Source organism: Lynx canadensis, chromosome B3 (genome assembly GCF_007474595.2).
Source record: "Lynx canadensis isolate LIC74 chromosome B3, mLynCan4.pri.v2, whole genome shotgun sequence".
In the NCBI taxonomy this organism is placed as follows: Eukaryota; Metazoa; Chordata; class Mammalia; order Carnivora; family Felidae; genus Lynx; species Lynx canadensis.
This window is the reverse complement of record NC_044308.2, coordinates 67,298,322-67,312,235: the sequence shown is the minus strand read 5'-3', so window position 1 is coordinate 67,312,235 and position 13,914 is coordinate 67,298,322.

The following is a 13,914-nucleotide window of genomic DNA, read 5'->3' as shown; positions in this document are numbered from 1 at the left end:
AGATGTTCATGAAGACATTGCAGGAAGAGGTCCTCCTTGCAATTTAACAGTATCTGCTTACTGTTCTCTTACTGGTTCTCTTTAGCACCCTTTACACCCTTCCTTTTGGGTCATTTATACCTGCCAGCTCTGATTTGTTAATTCATTAAATGTATCATTGCCGAGCACCTACTATATGCCATACACCAGGCTTGAGGTATCTTAGTGAACAAAAGCAGGTATGCCCCTTTTGTAGGAAGCTGGGTCTAGTAAAACAGTCAAATTTGATAAAACAATCTCAGGCATAAAATGCAACTGAGATGCATTAATAAATAGATTTAAAGGTGAAGTGCGAGGTGATGTAAGAGCCTGGTCAGGGATGCCAGAGAGACAGGAGAGGTTTCCCTGAAGACATGAAGCTTGTGCAGAGACCTGACAGAAAACAACCAGTTAGTTAGTTTCCAGGCCCAGGATGAGGTACCTGCAAAGGTCCTGCTGCAGAAAGGAGCATGTTCAAGTTCAAGGGGCTCAGTGAAACTGCCTTTCCTCACAGCCTCAATCCTCGTCCTATTGCTATATCACTACTTCAAGACTGAAGGGAAGTCCCTGGAATTGCTTTGCTTCCAGTGAGGTTGCTCTTCCTCAGCTGAAACACCATTTCTCCTCTGAAACCTACCTAAGAAATCAAACTGTGAAGAAGGCTCATATGGACTGACCGTCCACATTTTATTTCATTACCATCATGGCTAATCAGATCCGTGTTACTCTTAGCCCAACCCTCCCTAGTCATTTTCATTTGACCCCATCTCCCACCCACCCTTCTCTGACCTCCCAAAGACTTTCCGTGGGCCCTGTGGAAGGCGCAAACTTAATAAAACGATACCACAGCAACAAAGTCCCCATATGCACAAACCTTTCACTCAATTTTCTTTTCACTTTTTTGCTCACAGTGAAACCAGGCTATATTCTGAGTCTATATCTTTCCCTGAGGTCATTCAAACCAGGCTCCTTTTTTCTTTCCCATCTCACATTCTAGGACCTGGGGCTAGTGTGTTCTCTCCAGTGCTTTAAAGCCCATAGCCTCTTAGAAGCACAAATCACAGCCAGACTGTACCACCATTTCTGCTTCATATCATTGAGCACCTATCACACTTGGTATGGCTCTCATTCATGGACTCAAGTTGGCATGTATGTCTCTGTCTTCCACTGTGCCGCTACTCCTGTCGTCCTTGGCCGCTTCCACACGTAGACAGATAATCTAGCTGACCCTGTGGACTCTCAGGTGTCTGAATTCTGCATTTCCCACCACCCTTTCCCCATTCCCATAGTCATTAGAGCTGTGTTTACAAACTGCAAGTTTGGGTCCATTAGCAATCATAAAAATCAATGAGTTTTTGATTTGATTTAACAAATTATAACCAGACTTTTTTTTTCCTTTTATGTGAGATAAAATAGATTTTGAATATCAGTTCATTACATTAAGTAAGGTAAACATTGTTTCATGAAAATTTCCTTCGGTTACACATCATATATGTATGGGCATACAAAGCTGTCTCGAAAATCATATTATTTATTTACTGTGTCCAGTCCAAAAAGTGTAAGAAATACTGACCTGTTTTGTCTTCACCAATGGCTACCTTACTTCCAAAACTTTGACTTTTTTTTTTTTTTTTATGAAATGTATTGACAAATTGGTTTCCATACAACACCCAGTGCTCATCCCAAAAGGTGCCCTCCTCAATACCCATCACCCACCCTCCCCTCCCTCCCACCCCCCATCAACCCTCAGTTTGTTCTCAGTTTTTAACAGTCTCTTATGCTTTGGCTCTCTCCCACTCTAACCTCTTTTTTTTTTTTTTTCCTTCCCCTCCCCCATGGGTTCCTGTTAAGTTTCTCAGGATCCACATAAGAGTGAAACCATATGGTATCTGTCTTTCTCTGTATGGCTTATTTCACTTAGCATCACACTCTCCAGTTCCATCCACGTTGCTACAAAGGGCCATATTTCATTTTTTCTCATTGCCACGTAGTACTCCATTGTGTATATATACCACAATTTCTTTATCCATTCATCAGTTGATGGACATTTAGACCTACCCTATGACCCAGCAATAGCACTGCTAGGAATTTATCCAAGGGATACAGGAGTACTGATGCATAGGGGCACTTGTACCCCAATGTTCATAGCAGAACTCTCAACAATAGCCAAATTACCAAAACTTTGACTTTAATTTTCTTAATGTGTATTTATTTTTGAGAGAGAGAGAGAGAAAGACAGAGCGTGAGCAAGGGAAGGGCAGAGAGAGGGAGACACAGAATCTGAAGGAGGCTCCAGGCTCTGAGCTGTCAGCACAGAGCCCAGTATGGGGCTCCAACTCACAAACCATGAGATCATGACCTGAGCTGAAGTTGGAAGCTTAACTGACTGAGTCACCCAGGTACCCCCCCCCCCCAAATATTGACTTTAAACATCCCGCTTGCTAACTACTACCTTCTACTTTCAGAGCCCACATGTTCCAGGCTCTTCTCTATGAAGTTTTAACCTCATTCAGACTTCCAAATCACTGACTCCACCACTCTCCACTAAATTGCCCCTTCCTGCTTCATATGCTCAAAACTCTCCTTGTCTGGCTCAGATTCCAGGCTCTAGCTTTAATCATTCCCTTAACTGCTTTGCCCCTTGCTACTCTGGTTTTGGTTTTTTTTTTTTGTTTTTTTTTTTTTTTTTAAAATCCCAGAAGCTACACCAAACTCTCCAACTACTTTGTGCTACCATCTAAGCTTCTTACTGTCACTGGAGAAAACAGAACTGTGTAGATATCACATTGAATTTCTGATCACAGATTTCAAGCAGGCTTTCAATGCTGCTTAATCCTACTACATCTCCCTAGGAATTTAACTTTCCCATTCTCCTGGCAACCATTTTGTGCTTCATCTTCATTTTATGCTAAAATGATGACCTGGTTTATTTTGTTTTTCCAACACCAAATCTGTGAACAGTTGAGCCCATATACTGTGCCTACCCTTAGGTCACAATAGAAGCAGCCCTACTTCTGTTTAAGGTTAAACCACTCCACTTACAGTGAATTCTCATCCATCTTGCTGACACAAAGATTTGGATTCTGAAATTACTGTTATACTGTCCTATGTGTTCAGTTTTATCCTCTCATTTGGATTATATCCATTAACATAAAAATACGCTGTAGTAACCTCCATCTTAACTTTTTTGTTTTTTTATGATAGAGAGAGAGTGAGCGGGTGAGTGGGAGAGGGGCAAAAGGAGAGGGAGAGAGAGAGTCTTAAGCAGGCTCCATGCCCAGCATGGAACTTGACATGAGGCTTGATGTGGGACTTGATCATGACCTGAGCTGAAATCAAAAGTCAGACGCTTTACTGACTGAACCACCCAGGTGCCCAATAACCTCTATATTAAAAACAATCATCTCTCAATGCTAATTTACAACTGCCCTATTTCTGTTCCCCTCTATACCAAAACCCCGTGAAAGTGTAATCCATACCCACTGTCCTTTTCCCACTTGCACTTTCACTTTAGCTATCAGTTTTTGTCTCTACCCATCTGTTGAACCCAGTCTCGTCTAAGTTCGCAACAACCCCCACTTTGCCAAATCCAGAGGTCAGTTCCCTGTCCTCATCTTATTCTATTCAGAGCAGCATTTATACCACTATCTAAGTCTTCATTTTTTTTTTCCCACTCCCTCATTCTTTAACTTTATTCTTCTGAGATACCATGCTTTCTTGGTTTTCTTTTTATCTCTAACACATAGAAATCCACAAAGGAGATTAACTGATGATCTTATTAAGAGTACTATAGGACTTGATCCCTCTCCTTGTCACTTCCCAAAGTTTTCTGTCTACTCATTTCTTAGATTTTAATCCCCACTGACATGCTATGGCTTTCAATTTTATATCTAGAGCCCTGACTTCACCCTTGAGTTCCAAACTCATATAATTATATACTTGCTTGATAGGAACACTTGGATGTCTACCAGATACCATAAACTTACCTTTCCCCAGCCAAAGGGGAAACTGGGTTTTCTCCCATCCCCACTTAACCTGCTTCTGTTCTACTCTTCCCTGTCTTTATTTATTTATTTATTTTTTAAAAAAAATTTTTTTTCAACGTTTATTTATTTTTGGGACAGAGAGAGACAGAGCATGAACGGGAGGGGCAGAGAGAGAGGGAGACACAGAATCGGAAACAGGCTCCAGGCTCTGAGCCATCAGCCCAGAGCCCGACGCGGGGCTCGAACTCCCGGACCGCGAGATCGTGACCTGGCTGAAGTCGGACGCTTAACCGACTGCGCCACCCAGGCGCCCCTCCCTGTCTTTATTTATAGGACTACCATTCATTTGATAGTCAAGCCAAATATTTAGGGACTATCTTTTTTTCCCCTTTATTTGAGTACAGTTGACACACAATGTTACATTAGTTTCAGGTGGATAACTTAGTAATTTGACAAGTTTATACATTATGCTATGTTCATCACAGGTGTAACTACCATCTGTCACATTACATTGCTATTACAATATCAAGGACTGTATTCCTTATCCTGTTCCTTTTATTCTCTTGACATATGCATTCCATCCATCCACATCCCTCCCTTCTGGCAGCTATCAGTTTGTTCTCTGTATTCATAAGTCTGATTCAACTTTTTGTTTATTCGTTTGTGGGTTTTTAAAAAATCTTTTTAGATTCTACTTATGAGTGGGATCATGGTATGTGCCTTTCTCAGATTGACTTATTTCTATTAGCATAATACCCTTTATGTCCATCCATGTTGTGTCAAATGGCACAATCTCATCCTTTTTTTACGACTATGTAATATTCTCGTGTGTGTGTGTGCATTTGTGTGTGTGTGTGTGTGTGTGTGTGTGTGTGTGTGTGTGTATACCACATTTTCCTTATCCATTCTTCTATCATAGATACTTAGGTTGCTTCCCTGTCTTGACCATTATAAATAATGCTGCAACAAACACAGGGGTGCATATATCTTTTTGAATTATTGTTTTCCTTTTTTGGGGGCAAATACTTAAGAGTGGAATTATTGGATCATATGGTATTTCTATTTCTAATTTTTGGAGGAACTTCCATACTGTTTTCTACCAATTTACATTCCCATCAATAGTGCACAAGGGTTCTTTTTTCTCCACATCCTCGCCAACACTTGTCATTTTTTATCATTTTGATTGCAGCCATTCTGACAGGTGTGAGATGATATCTCATTGTGGTTTTGATTTGCATTTCCCTAATGATTAGTGATGTTGAGCATCTTTTCATGTGTCTGTGGTTTAGGTATCATCCTTAATTCCTACCTTTCTTTTTACCAACCATTAGCAAATTCTGTTAGCTCTACCTTCAGAATGTGCCAAATCATCCCCTTTTCTTTATCTCCTACCACCATCTCCTACCTCTCCAACCTTATCTCTGACCATTTTCTTCCTCACCTACTATGCTTCTCCCCACCCTAGCTCCTTCCTGCCTTTTTCTGCAGATTTTCACAAGCTAATTCTTGGGGGAAAGACTTCTCCAACTCTCTAATCTAAAAGGGAATACCCATCCTCATTATTCTCTATCTCTATGTCCTAATTGATTTTCCTCCTACTACTTAGTGGAATCTGAAATTATTCCATTTGTTTGTACAGTTAGTGCCTACTTCTCCAACTAAATATTGATTCTCTGAGGTCAGGGCTATATGTTCAGCAACTTGAATGTAGTTGAATGAATGAATGGGAGCTGAAAGTGGAATCACGGTGGAAAGAGTAGTAATGGAAAAGGAATAAAGAGGTCAACATGATCAAATACAGTACTTTTAAGAAAATATCATTCTGGCTGGAGAGTCAGAGTTGATACCAAGGCCAGTAAGGAAGCTGCTAGAACAGGCTGGGTGAGTGATGATGGGAGCTTGTTCTAAGACAGTGAAGGTAGAGACGGTGAAAAGAGAATGGATTCCAGAGATGCTTAGAAAGAAGATCACTTGATGTCCTATCACACTTGGATATCAAAAGTGAGGGTCCAGGAAAGGGATATTTGAAGGATGTCATAAAAAATTTGTACTTATGCTTAACGACTGACTTAGGGACATTAAGAGAGGCCAACTTTTAAGGACAAGTCATGACTTATTGTTTGGGCATGCTAACTCTGATTTCTCTTGGCATAATTATGAGGAGATGAGAAAATGGCAGCTTGATATAAAATTCTAGAACTCTGAGAAATAATTTTGACTAATGTTATAAATTTGTGAATCACTTTATATATATAAGTTGTGACTGAGGCCATACATATGGAAACATGGAAAATCTCCAGGTTCCTGCCTTCAGAAACTGGTTGAATATTTATGATATTTCCCGTGATGGTTGAAAGACTGAAGGAAAAATGAGTTGGGGAGATATGTGGAAGTTAGGTCAGGTTAATAAACTATTATGGTGTTTTATTGTCTTTCACCACACATTGTAAGTCTGTATATTATTCAAAAATTCTGGTGACTGTTTCCTTAGGTTAGTACTGAGGACTGAAGGTTCTCAGATATTCTTTGCAACATTTGAGGAGTAAGAATTTCCTTGGTAATGATCTCTTACGCCCCTGTGTGGTCACAGGCACATGTAGTATCATTATGCTGGGTTCTATACTTCATTCAACCATGTTGTCCTCTTCACAGAGTACCACCAGTACAATTCAACAACCAGGGTATGAGAAAAAATCATCCGCTTTTTAAGTGTTAGAATTGAATGGTCACAAGGGAGTTATTCAAGATTAGTTTTTGACCTGAACAACAATTACGTGATCTTGTTTCCAAGTTAGAAAAAAAGAATAGGAATCAAGAACCAAGGGCTTTTCTGAATTTAAACGTAAATCACACTAATTCTTTCAAATAGTACTATGTAGGTTTCAAGAAACTTAAAATTAAATGTATTATGAAAACACCCTTTCCAATATTAATTTGACCATATAGGTAACCGTATACTTTATCATCCATGCCAATGCATTTTGGGGAGTGAAAGAAGGAGTGGTTGATTATTACAGGTAACCATCAAGACTGCTCAGGCATATTGGGACCTATGGTCACTCATTTTATACAGCCTGATATCTTTTTTTTAAATGTTTATTTATTTTTGAGAGAGAGAGAGAGAGGGAGCATAAGTGGGGGAGGGGCAGAGAGAGAGGGAGACACAAGAATTGGAAGCAGGCTCCAGGCTCCGAGCTGTCAGCACAGAGCCTGATGCAGGGCTCAAACTCATGAACAGTGAGATCATGACCTGAGCTGAAGTCAGACCCTGAACTGACTGAGACACCCAGGTGCCCCTATACAGCCTGTTATATTAAGAATGAAAATCCAGACCAGTATCTTGTCCCACTTAGCTACATCAGGTGGTAAAATATAAGCATAAAATGAAAGTCCGGAATTCTGCATCTATTTAGTATTCTTGTTTTTCTTTTTTTTCATTGGTTGATTTAAACACATAATAACTAAGTTTTGAAAATTCAATTTGTTTGCATACCTGTGTATTAAATTTGTGGTACAAATCCAGGTAATATTCCCATTTCATTACATCAACCCAGATCATATATTAGTACTTTAAAAACTTAAAGGGAATGCTAGAGACATATCATTTACACATTAAAAGAAAAATGAAACTGATTTCAAAAACCCAAATTATAAAGTAATACAGATTAAAAACACCAGTTCCAACATTCATTGTAGTTAATACATAAAATACATCTATTAATAGGTTTGTTAAATATGTGCATACAAAGAAAACGCTGTTTACATATAGAATAAAACTATCATGCCTAAGCTCAATCACACTGAATACCACCTTTTAGTAACCAAGGGAAAAAGTTCCCCATAATGTAAATATATACTTGGGGATGTTTATTTTTCTCATTTCAGTTTCATTTTCAAAATATGCTGTATTTTCCATGTAACCCATTTTTCATCTGCCCAATTACTAGCAATCTTTTTTCTACTATCAAAAATGATCATTTGTTTCTTTATTGTCGTAGATAAAACATCCTTTCATTGTTTCAGCTCACAAGCTGCGCAGATCCTACCCACTGTTCTCGCCTCCAGCACTTTACATTATTGGTGCATTATTTCATGCGTGCCCTACTCTTTTATCAATTGCTTTTGAAGTAATGTTAATAGACTAGAAAATTGAGACATTTATGAAGTATAGGCAGTGTTTATGAAAAAATCCATAAAATATGACACAGGCAAGACAAGATAAAAGCAGCATTTTAATAGATTATGGCAAAGAGATCCTGTCAGAGTTGACAACTGACTCCTTCGAGATCACTAATTTTTATGGGATTAATTCTGTGGTATAAAAAATGAAGTTAAATGTCCTAATTAATCTGTAAATAGCACACCCACAATTAAACCTTGTGGCCCCTTCTTGGATTGGGGCTGCAATGATTTTTGAAAAGTAATTATCTCATATTCATAATGAAGAAGGTTTTTCTTTTTTCATTTTTTTTTCTCATGGCATTTCAGTTAAAAATCCACCTGGATTCAAACTGGAATAGCAGCCTTCTGAAACATAGATCAGCTCAGAGCTTGGTGTGGAGTCACAGCCATTAGACTTGTGAGCCAAATATTTATGAATGCTTTATGTATTAAGAAACTAAAATTTGGAGAAATGGAGCGAGGTGGTGAAGGAAAATCTAGAGTTTCTCCACATTTGAGTAACTCTTCTTTGTTCCACGATTTATAGCACCCAGAAAGGTATAGAATTCCCTTCTCTTATTGCGCCGGTAACATGGAGAAGCCCTGTCTTTTACAGGAGTTAGGAAGTACATCTATATAGAAGGTAGAAAATAAAGCTCTTGTCTGGCTTTTCCTGATGCTGAGGCAGGGTACTCAAGAAATGTTGGTTCCATTCCCCTTCCTGCCTTCCACATTTCATATTTGAGTTTTATAATACTTTCTGTAAATGTATGATGCTAGTTGTATGTAGTCAGATGGAAATAATATAATTTATTAAATATGAAATATTTTAGAATATTTTTGTAAGACTTAATGTTAATAATACATACTGGCCTTTATGACTCACATTCATTATTTCATTTCATCCAGACAACAGTAATCCAAGGTAAGGATTACTGTTACCACCTTGTTAAAAACAAGGAAAATGACGCTCAGAGATGTTTAAGGAATTATCCTAATCATATCTACATGACAGGTGACAGATTCTTGAACCTAGCTCTCCTGAGTTAATGTCCTATGTTTTTTCCACTATAAGTAAACTATGAGGTTATGTCTTTACAATCAGAAATACCCTGTTAAAACAGTAAAATACTCTGTTTTGGTGAAGAAAAAAATTATTCAAATTAGTGAGTTCTCAAATTAAAAAAGGTTCAATGACTACTTAGTTTTCATTTGGATATTCTGCGTTTTGGAGGAATAAGGATATAGTTGGTTTTTTGTTTGTTTGTTTGTTCGTTTTGTTTTTAAGAAGGACAGTTATGTTCTTCCTTGAGTCCCAGGAGAAAGTAAGTTTGTGAAACTTAATCTGATTTATCTACTTTATTTATAGCCTATGGCCCTAGCAATAGGTAAACTGTGGTTATAATCTGGAAGATAATATTGTAGCAAAATCATGTACTACTACCATATTTGAGAGAAGGATCTTTTAAGTCGTCATTGCTTGGCAAAGTAGTACCAATATTAAGAAAACAGATACTGATGTTCTCAAGATACGACAATGTGGTTTTCTGACCGTTCATAGTCTTATTATAAATGGTTTAAATATTTTGGCTGATCAGATGCTTGGTTAACATGGTTAAATGACTTATTTATTTGATGCTTAACTGATGGAATGTATTTTGCACTGGAGGATTCTTACAGGCTGGCCAAAACCTCCCACATTTCACATGGAGAAATAGAGAATCAAGAGACATTGAGTGATTGCTCAAGATCATATACAAATTAACTTGCAGACTCCTGATTAGAACCCATGACTTCTGATTCCAAGTCCAAAGTTCTCTTCCAATAAATTACCTTATCTGATTATATCAGACTATTATTCAGTCAAAACCTTGGGTACACACAATCCAAGAGTTTAGCACATCCTCTGATGGAACATTCTTCAACAGGTAAAACATTTAAGAACAGATAGGCCCAGTATTATAAACATGTTCGCGAAGAGAAGTCCTAAGCTGACAGAAAGAGAAAATAATAAATGGCACCTTTTTCATCTCTAAACTCTCTAATACCAAGAAAACACCTTAAAGCCCTTGCCTTGGGTAAAAAATATTTGAAATGCCAAGTCCAGTTATCAATTCATCTCTATGTGTGTCGGGAAGGATTACTACAGTTAAGTATATTCTAAGCCTGTTTATACCCAGCATAACTCCTAAAGTTCCAATAAGAGTGCCTATTTTTATTTTTATTTTTGAAGTGACACTAACTTGAGAAGAAAGAAAAAGAACAAGCAAGTTTACACCATTCTTCAAAGTTCATTGCCATGAAGCTATTTTGATGGTTTAAAAAAAGAGGAAGCAGGCTGCAGCTCAATTAGATGGTCTCACTCTCACATTCTCTGCATACAAATAGCAAAGGAACTTGATGTAACAGAGTTTGCTAATCAAATCTGAAATTCTGTTTATTTATACAGTTACTGCGTCCTAGAGCTGAAAATAGAGACAACTAGTTACAGAGGAACACTTTTAATATTACTGTTTCCACATCTTCGTGTAAGAGTAGATGAGGAAGTTTCCTTGTATGGCGTGGCATGCAACAAGGCCAGCCTGTGTACTCGGGAATGCTTCGGAGATGTGAGTAAAGGTTTTTACTGAGCACTTAATAATACTCGTTGAATAAATAAACTTGGGTGCCTCTGAGTCAGGGAGTACGCTGTTGATTCTACTATGTACAGTGAGTGCTACGCAGTGACTCTTTCTAGGGTATGTAATAATTATCAGTGACATTCCTTACACTTACAAAGCGCTCAGTAGTATTGAATGGAAAACAATGACCACAGTCTTAAAGAATGTAGAACTAGTTTTCGTGACTTTGGACTGCGGACACACTCAGCAACAGCAAAATTAACATTTTCCAAACCACATTTGTGTTCAGTTCCTGATTACTCCCATGATTCAAACCACTTAGGCTTTAAGTTTTAGATTACTCCCTTTTACATTCAATTACCACATCAGAAGGTTTATAATTGAGTTGAGATCTACCATCTCTCTACTTGCCACAAAGCCACCTGTGTTAGAGTTTGAGGAATTTTGACACGGGCATAGAGAAAATTAGACTCTTGGCTATTGTGCTTAGACACGTTGAAAAACCCCATTAAAGGCCTCACTCACGTCAACAGAATCCTACATATATTCCTACGAAAGATCAGTTACATTTTATTTTTCAAGAATACACAAAATAAGGGGCGCCTGGGTGGCGCAGTCGGTTAAGCGTCCGACTTCAGCCAGGTCACGATCTCGCGGTCCGTGAGTTCGAGCCCCGCGTCGGGCTCTGGGCTGATGGCTCAGAGCCTGGAGCCTGTTTCCGATTCTGTGTCTCCCTCTCTCTCTGCCCCTCCCCCGTTCATGCTCTGTCTCTCTCTGTCCCAAAAATAAATAAACGTTGAAAAAAAAATTAAAAAAAAAAAAAAGAATACACAAAATAAAATAACATTAAAATGGAAATAGAAAATTAGCATGACAGAAAAGAAACACATTAGTCAGACCTCAAGGGTCAACATGGTAAATCAAGTTTCATCATTTTTTTTTTTTAAATGGTTATTCTGTTATTCTTGTGTTAGGTAATGGTATTGTTGGAACAGTAAGCCCTCAACATCTGTGCACTTTGGATCACCTTAAGCCAGCTGGTTCCTCTCAAAAGTGCTCATCTTTTGTTCTTACTATGTCCTGACCTGGGCCTCTAGCCTTAAGACAGCTCTGTGCTTTCTGCAGCCAGGATATCCTCTTCAAGACTGTCAGGCAATTTCAAATGATTGATGTGCTAGTCTGGTGCTCTGGTATTTTTCCCTCAGTAAGTCTCCAGTAAATCTACAGCTCATTCTGTAAGAATGCTAATTAGATCTACTCTTACTTAACTTCATGCACATTTTTCTTCTTTTCCCGTGTCTTTGGAGGTGAGCTCGAAGTTTACAACACAGTGTGTTTCTAAGATAGTTTTTTTGTTCCCCACCAAGGGAAGCAATTCAAGCAGTAAACTCGGTTGACGCTCTTCTCTCTAGAGCTGTGCATCCATTCTGCCCACCTTGAAACATGATTTCTAGGCCCACTCTGAAAGTTAGCAATCATTTACCCACTGGCCTTTGAATCCCTTTCTCCTACTACTCTGTACTCTGCTAAGTCTTATTTGGATGCTGCTCTACTCCTTCCTTCGTGACCAGAGGCGACCAGCAGAGGAGACCCTGCGCTCTCATCTCAGAAGAGAACTTTAGCTTCTGCTGCAGAGGGTCGCAGATGGGACTCTCACCTTACGTGGGCCATGCCCCTAACTGAGACAGCCTTCTCTCAGTCAAAGCCCACACAAGGCACAATACATATGGAAGATTAGAAAAACATATCAAATTAAAATTTACTTGTATGCAAGACAGTATTCCTATTCTTAGAAAAAAAAAATACACTGAACAATGTAAAAGGCCATGTAACTGACGTTTAAAAGGCTCAGAAAAATACATGTATGCACATAAAAATACACACACATATAAATATGCACATAATAAATATATGTTTTCTATACACACATATACATATGCAGAGAGAGGGAGACAGAGCAGGTGAGCACACACATCTGATAAAGGAAATTCACAACAGGTGAATCTGGGCAGAATATATATGAGTATTCTATGTATATGCCCTGTATTCTTACATTTGTCATTTTCTGTAAGTTTGAAATAATTGCAAAATGAAGCCATAAAGAAATAAAAATTGTGCTTTAGAATCCCAATAGCTTCTACCATACAAGATATCGTCAGCTATGGTGAGGGGGCAGGGAAAGCATGAAGAAGGTAGGACAATTGGTGCAGTAGAGAGAAATCTCTCAGTTTAAGTGTGTGATAGTCAGAGAGAGAAGGCAAATACTTGGATAATCCATAATTGGAAAGGTAATTCCTGTAGAGAGGAGAATATATACATATGCCCAGAGGAGATTGCTTTCTTTCTTTATTTTTTTTATAGTTGGAGTTGAAAGATTTGGATTTTATGAAGACATAAAAAACGACTTTGCCTAGTAATGTCTATATGTTATTTGTACTTCTCTACACTAAATGTAATAAATGTAACTTGAATATAACAATACGAGGATCAACACTGTGGACAGAGTTAATATGTGCTTATCTGAAACTTAGCAGATAAAGAGATACTGCCAAAATAAACAACCGAAAGTGAGAACGGACATTCGAAGTACATTATTGTGTTACTGGAACATCTGGTACTAACACTGTCAAGTTTACATATGTTCTCAAATACTTATTTATGTAACAATCAAATGCTAAGCATTCCAGCTGCACTTGTAAACTTTTTATGAACTGAGTCATATGCACAAGCTCAGCTAAATATACTTGACAGAGGGAGGAGCGTGAGGAAACTATTAACTCTCAGAAGTGAAGTTTGATTGCAGTGGGGCCTCTGGCAATGTTACGGACCAGTGTTTGGTAGAGCTGAGCTGCTTGGCTCGTGTGAGATTGATTTCATTCTGGTGGGTAGAATCACAAATATCTAGTCAATGGTCAAAATCATGATGTGACAGCTAATTGTTTTTTTTGGTACAATTTTCTCAGGAAAGAAAACTGTATACAGATTTTAAAAAAGAGAGTGGAGGACATGATGATGTAAGGTGATTAAGAAAAGGGTATTGGATTCTGAAAGTAAAAAAATATTTTCCTCAACACATTCTAGAGTCAGACAGGTGGTCTGACTGTAGCAATGCATAAATTAGAAAAGAT